At 44.1% G+C, this 16,341-nt stretch overlaps 1 pseudogene; it reads left to right on the forward strand.

Moving 5' to 3' along the window:
- LOC138666670 (zinc finger protein 850-like) overlaps window positions 1–16,341 on the forward strand; it is an 89,074-nt pseudogene that overhangs the window by 53,721 nt on the left and 19,012 nt on the right.

Consider the following 16,341-nt stretch of genomic DNA (forward strand, 5'->3'; position numbering starts at 1 on the left):
GTTGAGTCCGCTGACTTCTTGCTCGCGCTTTATGTGCGGTACTGCGGTCCTGTGACGCAACAGGATCGCTTCCTTCACGCAGGGTGAAGTTAACCCATGTGTGTATACTTAGTACCGCCATATAGTCCGTCTTACTAGCAGCAGGGTCTTTTACCTGCACGGTGGACCTCGGACTGCGAACGCACCTAATACCATAACATCTGATTCTTGGTGCGTTCCGCCAGTCCCTAACAGAATACTAGCGCCAAGGTCTGGCTAGTAATGACGGACGATCAGCGTTCACAGCGGTACATCCAACAGCTGGAGGGTAGGTTGGCGGCTCTAGAGCGTGCAACCTCAGCTGTGGACGTTACTGCTGTCGCTGTTCAGGCTGCAAGTGCAGTTGCAGCCAGTTTGTCCGCTGCCACCCCTGCTCCGACCTTATCCCATCTCCCGCTTCCAGACAAGTTTGCTGGTGACAGTAAGCTATGTCGGGGATTCGTGAGCCAGTGCTCCATACATCTCGAGCTGCTGGCTGCACGTTTTCCTACGGAACGGGCAAGGGTGGGATTCATCTTGTCTCTTTTGTCGGGCAGGGCGTTGGAGTGGGCAACGCCGCTTTGGGAACGTGGTGATTGTGTGGTACAGAGTGCTCCTATCTTCCTGGACACTCTGAGGCAGGTCTTTTTGGGACCCCGTGTCACCCATGATACCGCGCTCCAATTGTTGGCAATTACTCAGGCTTCGTCCATGGTCAGCCAGTTCGCCTTCCTATTCCGGACTCTAGCTTCTGAGCTGGAATGGCCGGATAAAGTCCTTATTCCGGTGTTCTGGAAAGGACTGGCAGATCATGTAAAGGACGCCTTGGCCACCAGGGAGATTCCCGCCACACTGGAGGAGCTTATTACTATAGCTACCCGCATCGATCTCCGTTTTAACGAGCGGAGGTTGGAGCGGACCCAGTGTAGGCAGAGGTTTCGGCTGGCTCCCACCTTTGCCAAACCTCTAGAATCTCCTGTTATGGCGTCTGACTCCCATGAGGCCATGGAGGTTTCTCGAGCGGGACCTAGATCTCAGACCGCTCGAGTACCTGTGGTGTGTAAAAATTGCCAGCAACCGGGACATTACGCTAATAAATGTCCACGGCGGTCGGGAAAACGATCTCGTCTAGTGACCATTGGAGGAGGTTCACTGGACACAGCGGCATTCTCCTCCAAATTGTCCTTTAAAGGGACAATCCTGTTAGGCACATCCACTCTTACAGTAGAGCTTTGTGTGGATTCAGGAGCAGAAGGAAATTTTATGTCTTCTGCTTTTGCTCTGCGCCACGCAGTACCTCTGGTTATGCTTGCCAAACCAGTAACCGTTAGAGTAACATAGTAACATAGTAACATAGTTAGTAAGGCCGAAAAAAGACATTTGTCCATCCAGTTCAGCCTATATTCCATCATAATAAATCCCCAGATCTACGTCCTTCTACAGAACCTAATAATTGTATGATACAATATTGTTCTGCTCCAGGAAGACATCCAGGCCTCTCTTGAACCCCTCGACTGAGTTCGCCATCACCACCTCCTCAGACAAGCAATTCCAGATTCTCACTGCCCTAACAGTAAAGAATCCTCTTCTAAGTTGGTGGAAAAACCTTCTCTCCTCCAGACGCAAAGAATGCCCCCTTGTGCCCGTCACCTTCCTTGGTATAAACAGATCCTCAGCAAGATATTTGTATTGTCCCCTTATATACTTATACATGGTTATTAGATCGCCCCTCAGTCGTCTTTTTTCTAGACTAAATAATCCTAATTTCGCTAATCTATCTGGGTATTGTAGTTCTGCCATCCCCTTTATTAATTTTGTTGCCCTCCTTTGTACTCTCTCTAGTTCCATTATATCCTTCCTGAGCACCGGTGCCCAAAACTGGACACAGTACTCCATGTGCGGTCTAACTAGGGATTTGTACAGAGGCAGTATAATGCTCTCATCATGTGTATCCAGACCTCTTTTAATGCACCCCATGATCCTGTTTGCCTTGGCAGCTGCTGCCTGGCACTGGCTGCTCCAGGTAAGTTTATCATTAACTAGGATCCCCAAGTCCTTCTCCCTGTCAGATTTACCCAGTGGTTTCCCGTTCAGTGTGTAATGGTGATATTGATTCCCTCTTCCCATGTGTATAACCTTACATTTATCATTGTTAAACCTCATCTGCCACCTTTCAGCCCAAGTTTCCAACTTATCCAGATCCATCTGTAGCAGAATACTATCTTCTCTTGTATTAACTGCTTTACATAGTTTTGTATCATCTGCAAATATCGATATTTTACTGTGTAAACCTTCTACCAGATCATTAATGAATATGTGGAAGAGAACAGGTCCCAATACTGACCCCTGCGGTACCCCACTGGTCACAGCGACCCAGTTAGAGACTATACCATTTATAACCACCCTCTGCTTTCTATCACTAAGCCAGTTACTAACCCATTTACACACATTTTCCCCCAGACCAAGCATTCTCATTTTGTGTACCAACCTCTTGTGCGGCACGGTATCAAACGCTTTGGAAAAATCGAGATATACCACGTCCAATGACTCACCGTGGTCCAGCCTATAGCTTACCTCTTCATAAAAACTGATTAGATTGGTTTGACAGGAGCGATTTCTCATAAACCCATGCTGATATGGAGTTAAACAGTTATTCTCATTGAGATAATCCAGAATAACATCCCTCAGAAACCCTTCAAATATTTTACCAACAATAGAGGTTAGACTTACTGGCCTATAATTTCCAGGTTCACTTTTAGAGCCCTTTTTGAATATTGGCACCACATTTGCTATGCGCCAGTCCTGCGGAACAGACCCTGTCGCTATAGAGTCCCTAAAAATAAGAAATAATTGTTTATCTATTACATTACTTAGTTCTCTTAGTACTCGTGGGTGTATGCCATCCGGACCCGGAGATTTATCTATTTTAATCTTATTTAGCCGGTTTCGCACCTCTTCTTGGGTTAGATTGGTGACCCTTAATATAGGGTTTTCATTGTTTCTTGGGATTTCACCTAGCATTTCATTTTCCACCGTGAATACCGTGGAGAAGAAGGTGTTTAATATGTTAGCTTTTTCCTCGTCATCTACAACCATTCTTTCCTCACTATTTTTTAAGGGGCCTACATTTTCAGTTTTTATTCTTTTACTATTGATATAGTTGAAGAACAGTTTGGGATTAGTTTTACTCTCCTTAGCAATGTGCTTCTCTGTTTCCTTTTTGGCAGCTTTAATTAGTTTTTTAGATAAAGTATTTTTCTCCCTATAGTTTTTTAGAGCTTCAATGGTGCCATCCTGCTTTAGTAGTGCAAATGCTTTCTTTTTACTGTTAATTGCCTGTCTTACTTCTTTGTTTAGCCACATTGGGTTTTTCCTATTTCTAGTCCTTTTATTCCCACAAGGTATAAACCGCTTACACTGCCTATTTAGGATGTTCTTAAACATTTCCCATTTATTATCTGTATTCTCATTTCTGAGGATATTGTCCCAGTCTACCAGATTAAGGGCATCTCTAAGCTGGTCAAACTTTGCCTTCCTAAAGTTCAGTGTTTTTGTGACTCCCTGACAAGTCCCCCTAGTGAAAGACAGGTGAAACTGTACAATATTGTGGTCGCTATTTCCTAAATGCCCAACCACCTGCAGATTTGTTATTCTGTCAGGTCTATTAGATAGTATTAGGTCTAAAAGTGCTGCTCCTCTGGTTGGATTCTGCACCAATTGTGAAAGATAATTTTTCTTGGTTATTAGCAGAAACCTGTTGCCTTTATGGGTTTCACAGGTTTCTGTTTCCCAGTTAATATCCGGGTAGTTAAAGTCCCCCATAACCAGGACCTCATTATGGGTTGCAGCTTCATCTATCTGCTTTAGAAGTAGACTTTCCATGCTTTCTGTTATATTCGGGGGTTTGTAACAGACCCCAACGAGAAATTTGTTACCATTTTTCCCTCCATGAATTTCAACCCATATGGACTCGACATCCTCATTCCCTTCGCTAATATCCTCCCTTAAAGTGGACTTTAGACAAGACTTTACATAGAGACAAACCCCTCCTCCTCTCCGATTTTTACGATCCTTTCTAAACAGACTGTAACCCTGTAAGTTAACTGCCCAGTCATAGCTTTCATCTAACCATGTCTCGGTTATTCCCACTATGTCAAAGTTACCTGTAGATATTTCTGCTTCTAGTTCTTCCATCTTGTTTGTCAGGCTTCTGGCGTTTGCGAGCATGCAGTTTAGAGGATTTTGTTTTGTTCCAATCTCCTCACTGTGGATTGTTTTAGAAATGTTCTTACCTCCCTTCTGAGTATGTTTTCCTGGGTCGTCTTTGTTCGAGTCTAATGTTTTTCTTCCCGTCCCCTCTTCTTCTAGTTTAACGCCCTCCTGATGAGTGTAGCGAGTCTTCTGGCGAATGTGTGTTTCCCAGGTTTGTTGAGGTGTAGTCCGTCTCTGGCGAGGAGTCCATCATACCAGTAATTCACACCGTGGTCCAGGAATCCAAATCCTTGTTGTCTGCACCATCGTCTTAGCCAGTTGTTTGCATCAAGGATCCTGTTCCATCTCCTGGTGCCATGCCCGTCTACTGGAAGGATAGAAGAAAAAACTACCTGTGCATCCAGTTCCTTTACTTTCTTCCCCAACTCTTCAAAGTCCTTGCAGATTGTCGATAGGTCCTTCCTTGCCGTGTGGTGAATGGGTGTGGTGAATGGGTCGACACTTCCGCTACAGATCACACATCAGACTGTCCCTTTCACGTTAGCCATGTCCCCATCCCACCAGGAGATTATTTCCCTTCTTGTCCTTCCCGAGGGAATGGATGAGATTCTGCTGGGAATACCCTGGCTCCGTTTCCACTCCCCACATATTGAGTGGACCTCTGGGAGGATATTGGGTTGGAGTGAATCCTGTAAGGGCAGATGTGTGAAAGAGTGCGTTCAGGTTTCCACCACTGAGATGCCCGCAGATCTCTCTACTCTCCCCAAATACTATTGGTCTTATGCAGACGTCTTCTCCAAAAAGGCCGCGGAGACCCTTCCGCCTCACCGTCCCTATGACTGTCCTATAGATCTCTTGCCTGGAGCAGAACCTCCTCGGGGACGTGTCTATCCCCTCTCTCTCCCGGAAACGGAGGCTATGTCCCAGTACATCCAGGAGAATTTGGCAAGAGGGTTTATTAGGAAGTCAGTGTCACCAGCAGGGGCAGGGTTCTTCTTCGTACAGAAGAAGAATGGAGAGTTGCGTCCTTGCATAGACTACAGGGGTCTTAACGCCATCACCGTTAAGAATAAGTACCCACTGCCCCTGATTTCTGAGCTTTTTGATAGGCTACGGGGAGCTAAGGTATTTACCAAATTAGACCTGCGGGGAGCTTATAACCTGATTCGCATCCGTGAGGGGGACGAATGGAAGACGGCGTTTAACACCAGAGATGGGCACTATGAGTATCTGGTGATGCCCTTCGGGCTCTGTAATGCCCCAGCCGTTTTCCAAGACTTTGTCAACGACATCTTCCGGGATATGCTTTCCACCTCGGTCGTAGTCTATCTGGATGATATTCTCATCTTCTCTCCAGATATTGACTCCCACCGGAGAGATGTTGGCAGAGTCTTCGACCTCTTACGGGCAAACTCTCTTTACGCAAAGTTGGAGAAGTGTGTGTTTGAGCAGGAGTCTTTACCTTTCCTGGGCTATATCATCTCTGCCCAGGGATTGGCTATGGATCCTGCCAAACTACAGGCTGTGATGGACTGGCAAGAACCCCATTCACTTAAAGCGGTGCAGCGCTTCATGGGGTTCATTAATTATTACCGCCAGTTCATTCCCCATTTCTCAACTTTGGTAGCTCCCTTGGTAGCCCTCACCAAGAAGGGAGCAAATCCCAAAGTGTGGTCTGAAGAGGTCTCCAAGGCCTTTTCTTCTACTAAATCTCATTTTGCTAGCGCTCCCATCCTACATCGTCCCGATGTCGATAAGCCGTTTATAATGGAGGTGGATGCCTCTTCCGTTGGTGCTGGAGCAGTCCTCTTCCAAAAGGATGCTCAAGGTCGGAAGCATCCGTGCTTCTTCTTCTCCAAGACCTTCACACCAGCGGAGAGGAATTATTCCATCGGGGACAGGGAGTTGCTAGCGATGAAATTGGCTTTCTCAGAGTGGAGACATCTCTTGGAGGGGGCTCGTTTTCCCTTTCAAGTTTTTACAGACCACAAAAATTTGCTCTATTTGCAAACAGCCCAGCGGCTAAATTCTCGCCAGGCCAGATGGTCCTTATTCTTCTCCCGATTCCACTTCACCCTCCATTATCTCGCTGGGGAGAAGAATATTCGAGCTGATGCTCTTTCTCGCTCTGTTGTGTCATCTGAGGAGGAGGAAGGAGAGCCTCGGCTTATTGTTCCTTCTGAGAGCTTGAGAACCGTGGCTCCGGTGTCGCTTGAGTCTGTGCCTCCGGGCAAGACTTTTGTGCACATAAATTTGCGACCGGAGGTTCTCTCTTGGGCTCATTCCTCCAGGGTGGGTGGACACTTTGGGACAAAAAGGACATCTGAGCTGCTGGCGAGGACGTACTGGTGGCCGCATATGTTCCGAGATGTCAGAGATTACGTTCTGGCGTGTGTCTCATGCGCCAAAAATAAGTCTCCTCGACAACGGCCGTCTGGGTTACTCTATCCCTTGCCGGTGGCAGACAGGCCCTGGGAGATGGTCGGGATGGACTTTGTAGTGGGTTTGCCCAAGTCTCGCGGCTGTACCATCATTTGGGTTATTACCGATCATTTCTCGAAAATGGTGCATTTGGTGCCGCTCCCACGGTTACCTTCTGCACGGGACTTGGCAGCGTTGTTCATAAGACACATCTTCCGCCTACACGGCATGCCAGACAAAATTGTCAGTGACCGGGGTCCCCAGTTTGCGTCTCGGTTCTGGAGAGAGCTTTGTCGTCTTCTCAGCATTGAGTTAAATCTCTCTTCCGCATATCATCCTGAGACGAATGGGTTGGTAGAGAGGGCCAATCAGACTCTGGTCACATATCTACGACATTTTGTTTCTGCCAGGCAGGATGACTGGGCATTTTTATTACCATGGGCAGAGTTCGCCCTTAATAACGCTGTAGCCGACTCCACCGGTCAGACTCCTTTCCTCCTTAATTACGGCCAGCATCCGCGGTTTCCTGTGCCTATGCCCGTGTCCTCTGCTGACTCCAGGGTGGCAGACTGGGCAGTGGAGGCACGGGACATTTGGGACCGCACTCAGGATGCCATTCGGGCCTCGAAGGAGAGAATGAGGTCCTCCGCCGATGCACATCGGTGCCCTGCCCCGACCTTTGCTCCTGGCGATTTAGTGTGGCTCTCCGCCCGTAACATCAGGCTGCGAGTTGAGTCCACTAAATTTGCTCCTCGCTACTTGGGCCCATTCAAGGTCCTCGAGCAGGTTAATCCTGTGGTCTATCGTTTGGCCCTTCTGCCACGCCTGGGTATCACCGACACCTTTCATGTGTCCCTCTTGAAACCCGTGTATATGTCCCGGTTTTCCGAGTCATCTGCTGGGACATCGGGTTCGTCTACGGACGATTATGAGGTGAATGCTATTTTGGGGTTCAAGGTGGTACGTGGCAAAAAATTTTATTTGGTGGACTGGAAGGGTTATGGCCCCGAGGACAGGTCCTGGGAGCCTGTTGAGCACATTCGGGCCCCGCAGCTCATTGCTGCCTTCGAACGTAGCGAGGCCCAAGGAGGGGGGGGGGGGGGTAATGTTAGGAGTCGAGTTTCCTCTGCTGCACAGGGGGAATCTTGATCCGTCTCCGCTGCGGTCTCCCATTCTTCTCCAGCCGCAGTGGAGTCTGCTCAGCAGGGACGTCGATCCCAGCATCTCGCTCAGTCTGACTCTGTGCGAAGAGTTACTGCTGCTTTTCCTGCTTCTGCCATTGAAGCCAGTGCTGGGCAGCGGCGAGTGGACGTTTCTGGATCTAAGTCCTGCTTTTTTCTGTCTAAGCATGCCCAGGGCAGGATCTCCCGTTGGAGATCGAGGGTCACATGCTCGGGTACTGCAGCACATCCCATTGGTCCTTTTGGCAGGTCCTGAAAGGGCAAAACTTCTGTAGCTGTTTCCTGTGCTGCAGCTATATAAACTGCGCATGACCGCACGGCCATGCGCTAGTATTGTCTTGTAAATATGTGTGTGTGTTGTGAGTGAAAGTCGCTATTTAAATAACCCTCCCTATTGAATGTCTGTTCGCGGAAGGTGTATGTTTGCTATCTAGCGCCCGACTTATCCAACAGCACGAAACACACAATACAGCTACCAGTTGCTGTGTCCGCCAGTACGGTGCTGTGCGCTTGCTCTGCGCTTTCCTGACCCAAGCCTGGGTGGTTAGTGGCGTCCGTCAGTGCGGCACCGCACGCACTCTTGTGCCTTAATATTATTATTTATGTTCCTCTGACACACCCAGTTGCGGTGTTGTGCCAGCAAGTGTCTAATCGGACTTCAATCCTGTGTAGGGGTTGAGTCCGCTGACTTCTTACTCGCGCTTTATGTGCGGTACTGCGGTCCTGTGACGCAACAGGATCGCTTCCTTCACGCAGGGTGAAGTTAACCCATGTGTGTATACTTAGTACCGCCATATAGTCCGTCTTACTAGCAGCAGGGTCTTTTTCCTGCACGGTGGACCTCGGACTGCGAACGCACCTAATACCATAACATCTGATTCTTGGTGCGTTCCGCCAGTCCCTAACACTCCCTCAATGGACCAATCCATTAAAGTAAATGGTTGCACACTCTCCCCAGACCCACAAGCTCGTTGCCTTGGGATAATCCTTGACTCTGATCTCTACTTCAAACCAAGCGCTTTCCACTTCCTGCCGTCTTCGACTCAAAAATATTTCTCGGATCCGTACATTCCGCAACCAAGAATCTACAAAATCCCTAGTCCATGCACTCATCATCTCCCATCTTGACTAGTGCAAGTGCTCCCCATTACCCAAAGAATCCAGTTCAAAACCCTAACTATGACATACAAAGCCATCCACAACCTGTCTCCTACATACATCTGTGACCTAGTCTCCTGTTACTTACCTGCACGCAACCTTTCATCCTCACAAGATCTCCTTCTCCACTTAACTCTTATCTCAACTTCCAACAACCGCATACAAGATTTCTCCTGCGTATCCCCCCATACTCTGGAACTCTCTACCACAACATATCAGACTCTCACCTACCATGGAAACCTTCAAAAGGAACCTGAAGACCTACCTCTTCTGACAAGCCTACAACCTGCAGTAACCACCAAACCACCATGACCAGCTCTACCCTCACCTACTTTATCACTTGTAGATTATGATCCCTCGCGAGTAGACTCACTCCTCCTGTACCAGCCGTGATTTGTATTGTTTAAGATTATTGTACTTGTTTTTTTATTATGTATACCCCTTGTCACATGTAAAGTGCCATGGAATAAATGGCGCTATAATAATAATAATAATAACATAAATAATAATAAATAATAACATAAAAACATAGAGAATCAACTCCAGACATCACATTAGGGGTGAGTTAATGAATTGTTTGACCAAATATAGTAGGGTCATTTTCAAGTTGATAATTTTGTGAGGCCCCCGAATAATGTTAGAAATGGAAGGAAAAAGTTTTCCCACCCCTACGTTAAAAGGTATCAACTATTTAACAATCACGAGACCGCGACTTATTGTGAGATTTTGCAATGTATTACTAGGGACGCTAGCTGCCGGGAGCATCGCTGCGCGGGACCCCGGTAGGTGAGGATACTGCGATTTTATTTTTTTTTAACCTGGTTTGTGTTGTGTATGCATTTTTGCAGCGGAAAACTGCTGCAAAGACGCATACACAACAGGTGCACATAGCCTCGACGGGCTCGTCAGAAAGATGGGCCCAGTGCACCCGTCACATACGTTTTGCCTCGGCGACGCAGCAGGACGGGAGCGTCCTGACGGAAGTGTGAAAAAGGCCTTAATTTCAGAGATATGAAATCTTAAAGGAAACCTGTTAGGTCCCCCATGGACTAAATGTATATTGCTTTGCCTTTGAGGCCTAGATATAAAACATCACAGTACAAGTAGTTTTAGGTTATGGAGGGTTGTACCAATGCTTATAGGTAATCCAATAAATAACCACTTGTATGTAAAATATATGTCATGCACCACTAAAATTGAATCATCCAAAACAGAAAAGTGCAATACACAGACACAGTATTAAAATAATTTTTATTGATAGTAATAATAATATTTAAAAAATAGTACAGTACATAATGAAGCTGATAAATATCAAAACACTACAATAGTATGATGGAGCACCTCAACATATATCAAATGTAAATTATAGACCCTATATTCATATAATTCATTTATATTGCACTAAAAAAGGATTAATGAATACAAATAATGAAAAAACTAAACAAGTGTATAATAAAAATTCACAAAAAAGTGAAAAATAGTGTATTATAGTAAATATTGCAAATAATGTGCAATGTATATATATGATAAAATTTATATGTGACAATAAACTAAAGTAAATAGCGCTAAATATACCCCATAAATTGCACTCAAAAAATATATATAAAATAAATAGTGCAAGATGTAAAACCAAAAAAAATTATATGTAAACGTGTATGATAACTAGAAAGGGATAAAAAACGCTAATTGTATCTTATATATTGCACTACCCAAAATACAAAAAATATATATATATATATGTGCACAGTGGTGCTATGAAGTGCTAAATAAATAACTATAAATAACAAAGGCAAAGGAAAAAAGAGATTATAACAAAATTTGTATTCAATGTAGCAATCCCTGCATATAAATAAGGTATACCGCTAAAAAAGTGCACATGTGCAAATGCTAATGACCAGTACTGAGTCTCTATATTGCACCAATACCACACTGGGCCACAGAACAAGTAGTGCAGCACAAAATAGGGCAACCGTAAACTGCTAAAGTAAAGTGCAAATAGTAGTTGACTGGGTCCGCTGCTATAAAAGCAGCATAGATATAATAAAAACAAATTACTGACAGAGGCTCCACATACCTATAGGTGCTCTGTCCCTACGTACGTTTCGGCTAATGCCTTCTTCCGGGGGCGTGTATTATGGCTTAATTAGGGTCTGTTTATATAGCGTCCTGATAACTCCTGAGCCGACACAGCTGAGCGGCACGTCGGCGCATGCGCAGTCGCCCAGCCCATGGCCCCATCCACCCGGCGTCATCCTAGCAACGCGCACGCCACCAAACCCCGCCCACGTGAATCACGTGATCGGGGAAGGCGGCGCACACGTCGCCAAGGAGAAAGACGCCGGGCTGAATGAGGGCACGGACAAGAAAAACCGCGCACGCGCACAACCGCCAAGCTGCAGCCACAGGAATGCAGGATACCGCAAGATAAAGACTAATATTACAATAACACTGTGCTCAAATATATTCTGAAAAAAACAAGAGAATAGAATAACTCTAACGATTTGCACTGTGCACATTCCAAAAAGAATTTGGTCCGAAGAGATCATGTATTACGATTACACTGTGCTAAAATATATTTTAACAAAAAAAGAATAAAATGGTTGTTATAATTTGCACTGGGCACGCAGTATACATTATTAACAAAATAATCATATACACATATATACAATAACACATAGGATAATTAGCTATATAAGCGGAATATAATAAAAACACATGCCAATATATAATACAGTATTGCAAAACTGGTCCATCCTCCAACAATTTTCTTTTTATTCTCATGAAAAGGTTTCCAATATTATTCCTGCATAGACAAACGATCCAATGTATCACATTAGGACAAAACACTGTAAAATATATAAAATAGGAATTATTAGCAAAAACATATATGAACGCATTGAATTTAATATAATAAATAAAATCACAAATGACAAAATAAAAATAAAATAAAATAAAAATAAATATAAAAATAAATATAACAGGATGATCAGAGAAATGATGAATAACTTAATGCCTCATTGAGACCCAGAGGTTGAAGGGTACGGAGAGTCCATATCCATCTACTCTCTTTTTGAGCTAGCCTACGACTAATGTTCCCTCCACGTAGATCAGTAATGATCCTATCTATACCCACCACACGAAGACCAGTTGGATCACATCCATGATGGATCTTAAAATGCCGTGGTAACGTCTTTAGGTGTTCCACAGTTTCTTCCTTCTCTGCTGCTTTAATATCTCTTACATGTTCACGCACGCGTAATTTCAATGGTCTAGTAGTAAGCCCAATATAGATTTTCGAACTGATCTACGTGGAGGGAACATTAGTCGTAGGCTAGCTCAAAAAGAGAGTAGATGGATATGGACTCTCCGTACCCTTCAACCTCTGGGTCTCAATGAGGCATTAAGTTATTCATCATTTCTCTGATCATCCTGTTATATTTATTTTTATATTTATTTTTATTTTATTTTATTTTTATTTTGTCATTTGTGATTTTATTTATTATATTAAATTCAATGCGTTCATATATGTTTTTGCTAATAATTCCTATTTTATATATTTTACAGTGTTTTGTCCTAATGTGATACATTGGATCGTTTGTCTATGCAGGAATAATATTGGAAACCTTTTCATGAGAATAAAAAGAAAATTGTTGGAGGATGGACCAGTTTTGCAATACTGTATTATATATTGGCATGTGTTTTTATTATATTCCGCTTATATAGCTAATTATCCTATGTGTTATTGTATATATGTGTATATGATTATTTTGTTAATAATGTATACTGCGTGCCCAGTGCAAATTATAACAACCATTTTATTCTTTTTTTGTTAAAATATATTTTAGCACAGTGTAATCGTAATACATGATCTCTTCGGACCAAATTCTTTTTGGAATGTGCACAGTGCAAATCGTTAGAGTTATTCTATTCTCTTGTTTTTTTCAGAATATATTTGAGCACAGTGTTATTGTAATATTAGTCTTTATCTTGCGGTATCCTGCATTCCTGTGGCTGCAGCTTGGCGGTTGTGCGCGTGCGCGGTTTTTCTTGTCCGTGCCCTCATTCAGCCCGGCGTCTTTCTCCTTGGCGACGTGTGCGCCGCCTTCCCCGATCACGTGATTCACGTGGGCGGGGTTTGGTGGCGTGCGCGTTGCTAGGATGACGCCGGGTGGATGGGGCCATGGGCTGGGCGACTGCGCATGCGCCGACGTGCCGCTCAGCTGTGTCGGCTCAGGAGTTATCAGGACGCTATATAAACAGACCCTAATTAAGCCATAATACACGCCCCCGGAAGAAGGCATTAGCCGAAACGTACGTAGGGACAGAGCACCTATAGGTATGTGGAGCCTCTGTCAGTAATTTGTTTTTATTATATCTATGCTGCTTTTATAGCAGCGGACCCAGTCAACTACTATTTGCACTTTACTTTAGCAGTTTACGGTTGCCCTATTTTGTGCTGCACTACTTGTTCTGTGGCCCAGTGTGGTATTGGTGCAATATAGAGACTCAGTACTGGTCATTAGCATTTGCACATGTGCACTTTTTTAGCGGTATACCTTATTTATATGCAGGGATTGCTACATTGAATACAAATTTTGTTATAATCTCTTTTTTCCTTTGCCTTTGTTATTTATAGTTATTTATTTAGCACTTCATAGCACCACTGTGCACATATATATATATATATATATATATATTTTTTGTATTTTGGGTAGTGCAATATATAAGATACAATTATCCCTTTCTAGTTATCATACACGTTTACATATAATTTTTTTTGGTTTTACATCTTGCACTATTTATTTTATATATATTTTTTGAGTGCAATTTATGGGGTATATTTAGCGCTATTTACTTTAGTTTATTGTCACATATAAATTTTATCATATATATACATTGCACATTATTTGCAATATTTACTATAATACACTATTTTTCACTTTTTTGTGAATTTTTATTATACACTTGTTTAGTTTTTTCATTATTTGTATTCATTAATCCTTTTTTAGTGCAATATAAATGAATTATATGAATATAGGGTCTATAATTTACATTTGATATATGTTGAGGTGCTCCATCATACTATTGTAGTGTTTTGATATTTATCAGCTTCATTATGTACTGTACTATTTTTTAAATATTATTATTACTATCAATAAAAATTATTTTAATACTGTGTCTGTGTATTGCACTTTTCTGTTTTGGATGATTCAATGCTTATAGGTGTTTGGGTGGAATTAGATGTTTAACTTAGGCAATGTTTCTTGATGAATAATGGATGAGTCTGAGTTTTGAATGGTTGTGTTTCACAGATATTGAAGTGTTTAAAGGGACTCTGTCACCTGAATTTGGCGGGACTGGTTTTGGGTCATATGGGCGGAGCTTTCGGGTGTTTGATTCACCCTGTCCTTACCCGCTGGATGCATGCTGGCTGCAATATTGGATTGAAGTTCATTCTCTGTCCTCCATAGTACACGCCTGCGCAAAGCAATCTTGCCTTGCGCAGGCGTGTACTATGGAGGACAGAGAATGAACTTCAATCCAATATTGCAGCCAGCATGCCGCCAGCGGGTAAGGAAAGGGTGAATCAAAAACCCGAAAACTCCGCCCACATGACCCAAAACCAGTCCCGCCAAATTCAGGTGACAGGTTCCCTTTAATTAGAAGGTTGCCATTTTGCTGTTAGGCGCTGACCTGTGGCCAAAAGAACTTCCATTTTATCCAGGCTCAGTTTTATTCAGCTGGCATTCATCCATTCCTGTAATTCGGCTAAGTCACTGAATCCTGGCTCGAATGTCAGGTATTTTGGGCATTGTTGGCACTACAGTGTTATGGCACACCGTATCTGTGGATTTGCTTAATGGTAGCATGTGTCTATGGGTGGCAAGAAGAGCAATCAAATCAATTTTGGAACAAAGCAAGCCAGACATGACACACAAAGCAAAGATCACCAAGCTACGACTTGTCCACTGTGGACACATCCTACGAAGAGAAGGACATCATGATAGGAAGAACAGGAGGAAGATGGCTTGATACCATCAAAATAACAGCGGAGAAGACCCTGGTGACCTATCTAGGCTGCACAAGATCGATCTCCCTACAGATCGTTCATCCATCAAGTCACCATGGCTCGAGATCGATCCAAAGGTTGTTAAAAAAAAGCATGTGTTCAATTTTTTTGTCCATGTAGAATGTGTATATAGATCAAAATGCACACGCCCTGTGTAAGTGACATAGTCGTACACATGGTCTCAAACACAGCTCTGCTCCGTACACCTCATACACACACGGATCTGCTCCGTACACACACGGCTCCGTACACCTTATGCACACAGCTCCGCTCCGTACACCTCATACACACACGGCTCCGCTCCGTGCACCTCCTACACACACGGCTCCGCTCCGTACACCTCCTACACACACGGCTCCGCTCCGTACACCTCATACACACACGGCTCCGCTCCGTGCACCTCGTATACACACGGCTCCGCTCCGTGCACCTCGTATACACACGGCTCCGCTCCGTGCACCTCGTACACACGGCTCCGCTCCGTACACCTCGTACACACACGGCTCTGTTACATCCACACTGTAAACCCCTCCTGACCCCACACATAAACTTCCCCTCATCCAGCACCATGACAACCAGCACAGCAGAGCCCTGCAGACACTGAGGCCCCTGATCATGTGACCCCTGACTCCTCCCCTCCTGCGACCTCATCACAGGTCCTGTGCGCACAGAACAGCCATATATGTGGTGCGCGGCTCTGCAGATGAAGGTAGGTGCTGGAGATTCCCCACTACTGGGCGCAGGGGACATTAACCCCTTCACTACCAGACAATTTTGTTTTTGGCCTTTCGTTATATTCTCCTATTATTCCAGAAGCCTTGTTTATTTTCCCGCCGACCTCACCGTATCAGGGCTCGTTTTCTTTGGCGCAAGTAGTTGTATTTGTGAATGACTCCATTCATTGAACTGTAGAATGCGCTGAATAAAGAAAATTCCGACTGCCGTGAAATAGTGAAAAATATAAAATTCTACCATTGGGTTTTGTTTTTGCGACCCTCGTTGTGCTGTAAATACGACCTGGAATCCAGATTGTCCTGGTCATTTTTTTCTTAAGTGGTGACCAAAAAAAGCGCAGAAGTTCATAAAACACATTTGTTATGTTTCCATTTTCCCATCACGTTTTTACTTTTCCATCCATTGAGCTGTGTCAGTGTTCGGTCTGTGTGCGGCGAGCTGACGCTTTCATTGATACCATTTTTGGGTTTATAAGATATATTGATCACTTTTTATTGTATTTTTTAGGGAGGTGCAGTGAACGGGTAGTCTGGTGTTTTTTTTGTT

Source organism: Ranitomeya imitator, chromosome 2, assembly GCF_032444005.1.
Source record: "Ranitomeya imitator isolate aRanImi1 chromosome 2, aRanImi1.pri, whole genome shotgun sequence".
Classification (NCBI taxonomy): Eukaryota; Metazoa; Chordata; class Amphibia; order Anura; family Dendrobatidae; genus Ranitomeya; species Ranitomeya imitator.